Source organism: Cervus canadensis, chromosome 8 (genome assembly GCF_019320065.1).
Source record: "Cervus canadensis isolate Bull #8, Minnesota chromosome 8, ASM1932006v1, whole genome shotgun sequence".
Taxonomy (NCBI): Eukaryota; Metazoa; Chordata; class Mammalia; order Artiodactyla; family Cervidae; genus Cervus; species Cervus canadensis.
This window is the reverse complement of record NC_057393.1, coordinates 76593208-76603712: the sequence shown is the minus strand read 5'-3', so window position 1 is coordinate 76603712 and position 10505 is coordinate 76593208. Positions and strand designations below refer to the sequence as shown.

The window sequence follows — 10505 nt, the reverse complement described above, 5'->3', positions numbered from 1 at the left end:
TATTCTTTGTTATATTTAAATTTTTGTACCACTTTGAATTTTTCTGGGTGTAAGGTGTGAGGTATGGGATCCAACTTTCTTTTTAGATGGCCATCTAGCTGTCCTAAAGTCTTTAACTGAGTAACCTATCTTTTCTCTGTGGATTTGCGATATTGTTCTTTAAGCTATATTAAATTTATCACATACTAAATTCCCATGTGTTCTTAGATCTCTTTCTGGACTTTCTATTCTTTTTCATTGGTCTCTCAATCTATTCATGTATCAGCACTATATATTTCTAATTACTATAGTTTTATTTTTTATTTATTTGTTTTTTGGGTACCAAATTACTTTATTTGAAGGAATTGTGCTAAAGAAAGAACTTAAGTAGATGTTTTGGTACAACTTATAGAAAAGGTGAAGGTAACCCAAATACGCATGTACTGCCTTGGTGCCCAGGAAAGTCACCCCTGTGGCTACGGGAAGTCAGCCTGAGGCTTAGCTCTCACTGTGTCCCACGGTGTGCTTGTCAAAGAGGTACTCCGCTATTCCAGATCCAGGGGCCCCCATCTTGTGCAATGTGGTCATGTGGTCACCCAATTCTTTGATGGCTTCTACGTGCTCATTCAGGTAATGAGTCTCAATGAAATCACACAGATGGGGGTCATTTTTTTCAGTGGCCAGTTTGTGCAGTTCCAGCAGTGACTGATTCACATTTCTTGCCAAGCATAGCGCACATTCCATTGCATTCAGCCCATTCTCCCAGTCATCGCGGTCTGGTTTCTTGATATCCTGAAGGAGGATTCTGGCCACCTCGTTGGTTCTGCAGCTCCATCGGTTTCTCAGTGACGTTCCCTCTCCTCATGAGATTGGTGAAGAAAGTATTTGGCAAAGTTCTTCAAAGCCATGTCATCGTGGTCAAAATAGTATGACGTGGGCAGGTAGACAGAGGAGGTGTAGAGCTCCAGGTTGATCTGGCGGTTGATGGAGGCCTCCAAGTACTGGTGGTCGTTGTAGCGCACCTGCGAGGGGGATGCGGTCGTCACGGCGGTGGCTGAGAAGAGGCGGCGGTGGCCGGCGGCGGGGACCTTGGGCGGCCGGAGGGCCCTGTTGGGTGGGGAGGAGGGCTGGCTCTGAGTGGCCGGAGGGGTGGGGGACCAGCAGCCGGTTCGGTTCAAGCACTGTTGAAGCAGGAAGCTGTGGCGACTCTCTGCGAAGACTATTACTACAGTTTTATAATATCCTTTAATTTCTGGTTTGGAAGAAATTTGGTAATTTTTTTTTTTTCACACAGAACTGGAAAAGGTCAGTTTTTGTTCCAATCTCAGAGAAGGGCAATGTCAAAGAATGTTCAAACTACTGTACAATTGTACTCATTTCACATGCTGGCAAGATAATGCTCAAAATCCTACAAGCTAGGCTTCAGCAGTATGTGAACTCAATGGACATGAATTTGAACAAACTCCAGGAGATAGTGGAGGACAGAGAACCCTGTCTTGCTGCAGTCCGTATGGCCTCAAAGATTTGGACACAACTTAGCGACTGAACAACAACAACAATAGTATCATGAAACAGAAAATGCTTATTAATACATGTGTTTTTTCTGGGCTTATTTCTGTGTCTACACCCTTCTCCACGTGAGCCTTGATATTGACATTTGCATCCATACTTGTGTAGACTTCTACACTGTATAGATCGTCACACTGATGGGCATGTAGGATCACAGCTGATTATATAATTTGGTGTTTTGCTTTTTTAACACTATATAATATCTTTTTTGTATATTTTACAAAGCTTCCAATAAGATTTTTTTTATTGTTGCATATTATTTGCTACATTTATCTTTTAAAAGTCAAGAATTATGCAAGCAGGTTTTTAATCTCCATTGACACTAGTTTGCGTGAAGAAATAAAGTTTGGAGGGTTATTATTTATACATTTCATCTAAATGTATAAGTAAACAATCTGTTAGTTGCTAAAAGCTTAGAATTATAAAGAATGAGAGCTCATTTAGAATCACTGTTTCTTGTCTCTTTTTAGGGAAAAGATTTGAGTGTTTTTCAGAGTTATTACTGAGTAGCTTGTGCAATACTATTTGCATGAGAGAGTCCAACAAAAAGGCAAAGCAAGAGTTATGTCCTTTTCCTTTCCAGAACACAGCATGTTTATCCTTTCTATGGGGTAAATTTGAGTAGTTCCCATAGAGCAAAAAACCTGGAACTCTAGAGTGATTTCAGCCAACTGGTAAATAAAAAGCAAATAACATAAATCAAGAAATACTTGTGGGAGAATGAACTAGATCACTTCTGTCATCCCACCGCTTTTTGCTGTGTCTCTGGCAGTTGACCACAAGATGTCACTATGGCATCTTTAATCCTAATAATCCTGTAGCTGGCTGGGGGTGGGGAAAGAACAAGGAAGAAAATCTTACAGTTCTATGCAAAATGGAATTTTCTTTTTTTCTGGCTGCCTGCCAGGCTAATAAAAAAAAATTTTTTTTTTAAACCAACACTATGAATTGAAAAGGCTTTCAAGAAACATCTGCACAGTGAAACTGTTAACTCCAAAGAAGTCCAACATTGTATTTATACTGTATAAATTAAAATGGAAAATAAAAACCCATTTGGGCCAATGTGCAAAATCTCCAAAGCAAGAGAAAAGTACTTCTGAAGTCAATCCATTTTCGAAACGATGGCATAAAATATGGAGGATGTAATATTCGAAAACAACTGAAATTCTGCCCAGTGAAGCTTTAAATAACCAGTTTCTCAAAACAAATATTGTTAATTAACCAAATTTCCCTCCATGGACTCAGATTTTAGAGGAAAGAAACAAATCATTTTTTAAAAAATGCAATCTTTCATGTTTCTTGGGTGAAATGATTTTCAGAAATGGCTAGCACAGACTGTAGCAGCCCCTCCATAGGATACATCTACAGGTCAGCAGAGGAGAGCCACTGCTTTGGATCATGATTCTGAAGAACTGAAAATCATAAAAAAAAAAAAAAAATCCTGTTTATTTATTTATATAGAAAGCAAGAAAGTGCTTTTAAAAAACCAGCTTTACACAGAACACATCTTGTATTTGAACAGCCATCTTTTAGGTGGTCTGCCCAGCTCCCCACCTGTATATGGGCATCCATACTATACCCTTACACCCACAATCATGGTGTGACTGGCATGTTCTATGACCCACCCAGTGTTCTCACCAGTAGCTAGCAGCCTGACCAATATCCCTTTCTTAGGAATTTGGGATTAAGTCAGTTGACCCACTTTCCTAATGACTGGACAGTGACAGACAAACCCTGGAACTGTTGGTCACCATATTTTCCATCTTGCCAGCCAGGAAGTAAAATCAGAAGTCTATAGAGAGAGAATGATGAAGGGGATCCTGAGGACCACTAACAGAGAGGAAGCCTTGGTGGCATCCAGGTGTCCAGTTCCATCTTGTTCTTGAGTCCAGAGTCCACTCTTTTTTTTTTTTTTTGAATGAGAGAATGCCTTGCATCTTCATAGTAAATGATCGTTTTGTTCAACCAAAACACTCTTATGACTTTTCAGGATAATCTGGAGCTCAAGTCATTGTAATTCTTTATCTTTGCACTCCAATCCTTCTCTGCTCTCTAGCTGTCTTCTGCCCCCCATTATTTATCCAGACATTTAGATTATGGGATATTTTATTTGGTCAATTGAAGCAACACTTATGGCTTGTGGAGGGACAGTGAGAGTAACCTGGACAGGCCTCAGGGAATACTTTGAAACATCAGACTGCACAATCTTTGGGTGAACTGGATCTATGAATTAGGATTCTACAATAGCACTTCCCAAAATTTGTCCCTTAGAACATTAATCATGAAAGTGTTAAGAATATAAAGTATTCCATAGTAAAATAAGTCTGTGAAAAAAGCAAAATACATCTCCCTCTTGTATGTGCACAAGAGGGGACTAAAGATCCTCTTGATGAAAGTGAAAGAGGAGAGTGAAAAATTTGGCTTAAAACTCAATATTCAAAAAACTAAGATCATGGCATCTGGTCCCATCACTTCATGGCAAATAGATGGGGAAACGATGGAAATAGTGGCAGACTTTATTTTCTTGGGTTCCAAAATCACTGCAGGTGGTAACTGCAGCCATGAAATTAAAAGACACTTGCTCCTTGGAAGAATAGCTATGACCAACCTAGACAGCATATTAAAAAGCAGAGACATTACTTTGCCAACAAAGGTCCGTCTAGTCAAAGCTATGGTTTTTCCAGCAGTCATGTATGGATGTGAGAGTTGGACTATAAAGAAAGCTGAGCACCGAAGAATTGATGCTTTTGAATTGTGGTGCTGGAGAAGACTCTTGAGAGTCCCTTGGACTGCAAGGAAATCCAACCAGTCCATCCTAAAGGAAATCAGTGCTGAATATTCATTGGAAGGACTGATGCTGAAGCTGAAACTCCAACATTTTGGCCACCTGAGGTGAAGAACTAACTCATTGGAAAAGACCCTGATGCTGGGAAAGATTGAAGGCGGGAGGAGAAGGGGATGACAGAGGATGAGATGGCTGGATGGCATCACCGACATGATGGACATGAGTTAGAGCAAACTCCGGGAGTTGGTGATGGACAGGGAGGCCTGGCGTGCTGCAGTCCATGGGGTCATAAAGAGTCGGACACGACTGAGTGACTGAACTTTGCGTGTGCATGTATACTCAGTCACATCCTAGTCTTTGTGACACCATGAACTGTAGCCTGCCAGATCCCTCTGTCCATGGAATTTTCCAGGCAAGAATACTGGAGTGGGTTGACATTTCCTACTCCAGGGGATCTTCTTGACCCAGAGATAGTCTTACATTTCATGTTAATATATTAAAGGCTCCGATAAGTCCTGCAGTCAAAAAAGGGATCAAAATTTGTTTAGCCTAGGATTTTCAAAGTTTGTGTCATAATATTAACAGATTTCTTTGGGGAGGGGAGTTAATCCTTATTAGCAACATTTTAAATGCTACTTTAAAATGTCTGTTCATGTCTGCTTTACAGCCAAACTGAATTTGAGGTGGACTGACCTTGGGAATTTTGATAGGAAAGACCCTGGAAAATCCTCACTTCCTTACCTCATACCTCACAGCCCTTTATTAGTCAGGTAGTTAGTGAGAAGGCTAAGAAATGGCCTAGACATCCAGCACTGTGGGAGAGACTGCCTTATGGCCTCTCTTGACATTTCCTAGAGCCCTGACTTTATGCCTTCGTTTGGTCTTTTTCAAAATATAGTACACACTGACAAAAGTGCATAAATTACTAAGTGTACAGTGATGAACTTTCCCAAACTGTTTCACAGGCTATTGTAGCCAGCACCAGGGCAAGAAACGACATTATAGGCTCCCAGAGGCCCTTTAATGCTCTTTTAGTCACTTTGCCACACTAGGGTAACCACTCTCTGACTTTATGCCTTTTCTTTCCACATAAATGGATATATCCTGGGGAATAAAGATCAACCCTAGATCTCCTTGTATCCCCGCGGTCTAGAATAGGACTTAGGATAGTTAATTGGGCTTAACTGTAAAGCAGGAGCTATAAAAGCGCAAGTGCCGTCAGACTCCCGTACAGGGTAGTGGAGGGATCCTGGAGTCAGACTGCCTGGGTTCAAACCTGTGTCTGTGATTCCGACTTGTCTGACCAGGGCCATCACTTCAGTCTTCAGGAACCTCAGTTTCCTGCCTTGCAAAGAGACTAACCTGGATTATCTGGGTGGGTCCTGAATATCATCACAAGTATCCTTATGAGAAGGACAGAGAGAGATTTAAAGATGGCCTTGAAGACTGGATGATAAGAGTCACAAGCTAAGAACTGCCACCAGCCCACCAGAGACTGCAAGAAAAAGAACTGATTCGCCCATACAGCCCTGGAAGGGCGTGTGGCCTTTGCCAAAACCTTCACTTTGGCTCAGTGAAATTGATTTTAGACTTCTGGCCTCCAGAAAGGTAAAAGAATAATTTTCTGTTGCCTTAGGCTGTGGTGATTTGTTAGGTCAGTCATGGGAATCTAACACACATATCCTGTGATTGGTGTTGGGGAAACAGCAAGAAAGAAAAAGCAGCCTTTGAAGAGGTTACATTCTACCACGGAACACAGACTATGATGTACAATCTAATGTTGAAGTTCTGCTGGCTCTACACTAAAGCAGCTAACTGGTGGGACCCGTGGAACCTGGGAGAAGGGCAGAGAGGAAGTTGGGCCAGGCGTGGGGGACTCTGCAGGCCCTAGGTGATATGGAGATAAGGGCTCTGTATTTTCTTCTAAGTATGGCTTTGGAGATTCTCCGTGCATGTGGGAAGCCAGTGGGGCTCCTCTTCAAGTTGTCCTGGGACAGGCTAGGGACTGCAGTCAGTTGACGGATGTTCCTGTTCTGGCTTACCCCTTTAATTTGCTGTGCCCTCAGGACATTTCTTTAACCTCTCTAGATTTTAACATCTTTAACTCAGGTTGGATTAACTAGTTTATAAGGCTCTTGCTCTTAAAACAATAAACCAATTCTCGTAACTCTTGTCTGAACAGGGAAGCCACGGTCATAAACACAAGGGCTCCTCCGGCCGTGACTATCCTCCTCAGGGCCACTAGAGGGAGTCGGGCGAGGCAACCGGTGCAGAATTGAATTAAGAAAAGACGGAGGGTGTATTGTTTTAAAAAAGAAAAAAATCCTCTGCTCATTCCCAGAATCTGCTTCTAATTATCCGTTGGGCTAGACTCTTAACCACACACGTTTCAGCCAATCCTAGACGGCCTAGGCTCCTTTTTCACTCTCAAAGCAGTCAAGCCACAAGAGATGCACTTTCAGACCAGAGGAGTGGAACGAAGATTCACAGATTCCCTCGTCCCACCCCCTGGCCCTGCTGTCCAGAGCCTCCTGAAACTGAGAGCCGCTGAGGATTAACTTCCCTCCTAGCTGTCCTAACTCCTGATGGCTGAAGCTAAGATGGGACTCAAGCGCCTTTCTAATTTCTTCCAAGAGGAATTCTCTAATTACTCTTTCCTCTTCATTTTGTGTTAAAGGCTGGCAAACGGTCCTCTTTCCCTCAACATCAAAGTTGGAGCAAAATGACTTGCAGTTCATGTAATGAAAAACCTCAATTTCTGGGGTCCAAAGGCTCTTTTAAGAAAAAATAACAAAAGGAGGTAAATTTGGGAGGTACTTTTAGCACACATTGTTAAAGCAAATTAAGGATATAGTAATGATTAAGAGACTTTTTGACTTTTGTTGTTTTTTAAAAAATTTTTATGGAATGTATTTGATTTTCAATGTTGTGTTAATTTCTGCTAAATAGCAAAATGACTCAGTTATATACATATATGTATATTCATTTTCATATTATTTCCATTACAGTTTATCACAGGATATTGAATATAGTTTCCCATGCTATTCAGTATGACCTTTTTGTTTATCCATCCTATATAAACTAGTTTGCATCTGCTAATCCCAAACTCCCAATCCCTCCCTCCCCTAACTCCCACCCCCTGTGGCAACCACAAGACTGTTCTCTGTATCTGTAAGAGATTTTTAATTTTTCCTCCATTTAACCATTCTTACATCTAAATCCAGAAACTAAAGAAAGTGGAGTTATCTAGAAATTGATCCACTCGTGTATTTGTTGAGTAAACCTTTTCCGTGTAACTCCTTGTTTTGACATAATTTTGGACTAATAGAAAAGTTGAACTAATGTTGGACCATAAAGAAGGCTGAGCACCAAAGAAGTGATGATTTAGAACTGTGGTGTTGGAGAAGACTCTTGAGAGTCCCTTGGACTGCAAGGAGATCAAACCAGTCAATCCTAAAGGAAATCATTCGTGAATATTCATTGGAAGGATGTTGAAACTCTAATACTTTGGCCACCTGATGTGAAGAACTGACTCACTGGAAAAGACCCTGATGCTGTGAAAGATTGAAGGCAGGAGGAGAAGGGGACAACCAAGAGACGATGGTTGGATGGCATCACCCACTCAGTGGACTTGAGTTTGAGCAAGCTGCTGGAGATGGTGAAGGGCAGGGAAGCCTGGCATGCTGTAGTCCATGTGGTTGCAGAGTCAGACACGACTGAGTGACTGAACGACAACCATGTGTGTGTGAGTTGCTCAGTTGTGTCCGACTCTTTACAACCCCATGGACTATATATAGCCTGCCAGGCTCCTCTGTCCATGGGATTATCCAGGCAAGAATACTGGAGTGGATTGCCAGTTTCTTCTCCAGGAGATCTTCCTGACCCAGGGATCGAACCAGGGTCTTCCACATTGCAGGCAGATTCTTTACCATCTGAGCCACCAGATGACAAAAATAGGCAAGGAATTTCTGAACTTCCTTTTCCCAAATTCCAAATATTAATATTTTACCACATTTGCTCTTTTCTCTCATATTGTTTTCTGGACCATCTGAGTCAATAACAGAAATGATACCTTTCCCCCATTAATTGTGTATTTCCTAAAAACAAGAACATTCTCTGACATAATCACTGTGCAATGAGCTAGATCAAGAAATTAACATTGACTATTATTTTCTTATCTACAGACTTTGTTCAGGTTTTTCCAATTGCCATTAATATTACCCCCAGTTTTAGGTGGAATTCTGTTGTCATATCTCTTTAGGTTAGTTTTAACTGAAACCGTTTCTTGGTTTTGCTTTGTTTTTGTTAGTTTTGTTTTTTTATATTGACATATTTTTCAAAAAATACAAGTAAAATATTTGGTAGAATGTCAGTGTTTGGGTTTGTCTGATGTTACTTTATGGTTAGATTCAGGATATGCATTTTTGTTAAGAATACCGTAGAAATGATGTGTCTTTCTCAGTACATTACATGGAAAGCACATGATGTTGATTTGTCCCATCACTGGTGGTGTGAACTTCGACCACTTGTTAAGATATTAGTAAACATAATATAAAAACTATAAAATATATATTAACACATATATAAGTATAATATCTAAGTGAAATATAATATGTAAGCAAAATATAGTATAGTATAATATAGTAGGAAATGTACTAGGCTAGTGGTTCTTAAACTTCTGGTCTCATCTCAGAAATAGTTTACACTCTTAAAATTTATTGAGGGTCTCAAAGAGCTTTTGTTTATTTTCACTATGTCTATCAATACTTACTGTAGTGAAATTAAAACAGAAATTTAAAAATATTGACTTATTATTTTAAAATAATAATAATGAACCCGTTACACGGAAACATGAATAATATATATTTTATGAAAATAACTATATTTTCCCAAGCATAAAAATGAATAGAATGTCACTCTTATACATTTTTGCAAACCTCTTTAATGTCTGGCTTAATAGAGAGCAGCTGAATTTTCATATCTGCTTGCAATATGGATTCAATTTATTACAGTATGTTTTTAGCTTAAAGTATATGAAGGAAAAGAAAAACATATGTACACAACTGGGAAAGGAAGGAGTATCTTAATAGCCTTTTCAGTTGATTTTGGATAATCTTTGATACTATACTAAAACCCAGTGAGTATAATTTCTTAAAGGTATTTGGAGTATAAAACCTGAAACCACATCAATGAACATTTTGTTCTCTGTTAGGTTAAAATCCTGGTTTATCGTATACTTTGGTTGGATCTGTTGCCCATGCATGATTTTGTTAACATTATATGCTGGTCATTTGTTAAGTATTGGCACCCTGAGCTATACCTGTCTTCTGAATGTTGCCACTTCTTTATATAACAACCAAAAAATTTTCACATTTGTTAATATCCCCCCTAACTTCTTCTGAAGAGTAAAAAGTTTAGATATTGAGAAGCTGTGAAGTTCACAGTGGTAGATACAAATTTTCCAAAATCTGAGTCTTCATTTGAAAACTCAAATTTTAATTAATGGCAATAAATATTGCCAGTTGTTTTCTCTGAAGTGACAGGTTTACTTTGTTTATTTTGAGAAAATGTCCACTGAAGTCTCAATTCTGAATGATCATGGTTTGTCAGTTGTTCTTTCAAGTCAAGATGGTGTTACATGAAAAAAAGCCTCTAGCTCAGTTCACAGCTCAAATAATTGCACAAAAGCTTTTTTGGGACAGCACTTGCACGTCGATGTGCAGCAGAAGTGCTTTATGCATATCATCACTTACACAAAATATTAAAAAGATGAGCATTAAAGGGTCAAGATTTAATGAAATTAAATACATTTTAACACTTAAGGACATTTAAAGTGAAACTTTTCTTTTTTTTAAAAAAACCAACAGTGCATGGCATTGATGATTACAAGGACTACCAGTATGGTATGGTAATACCATACTATATGGGGCTACTATGTTGATTTATGCTAAGGTGCCAGCAGTTTTACACACCGTTGCTTTCATGATTTGTGCAAATGTCAGCCTATGAAAAAGGCAAATGACATCTTAGTATTATTATAAAAACACTTTGAACTGAAAGTGTCTCGGGAATTCCATGTCTAGAGATCACACTTTGAGAAGACCATGAAACATAAATATCTATATAATATATTAGTACATATTCTGTCCTCCATGAACTTAACCTCTAGCAG

The 10505-nt window shown here is 39.5% G+C and overlaps 1 pseudogene; it reads right to left on the bottom strand.

Annotated features, from left to right (window-relative positions):
* Positions 1-290: 290 nt before the first annotated feature.
* The window catches only part of LOC122446819, a 61583-nt pseudogene continuing 51368 nt past the window's right edge, over positions 291-10505 (bottom strand).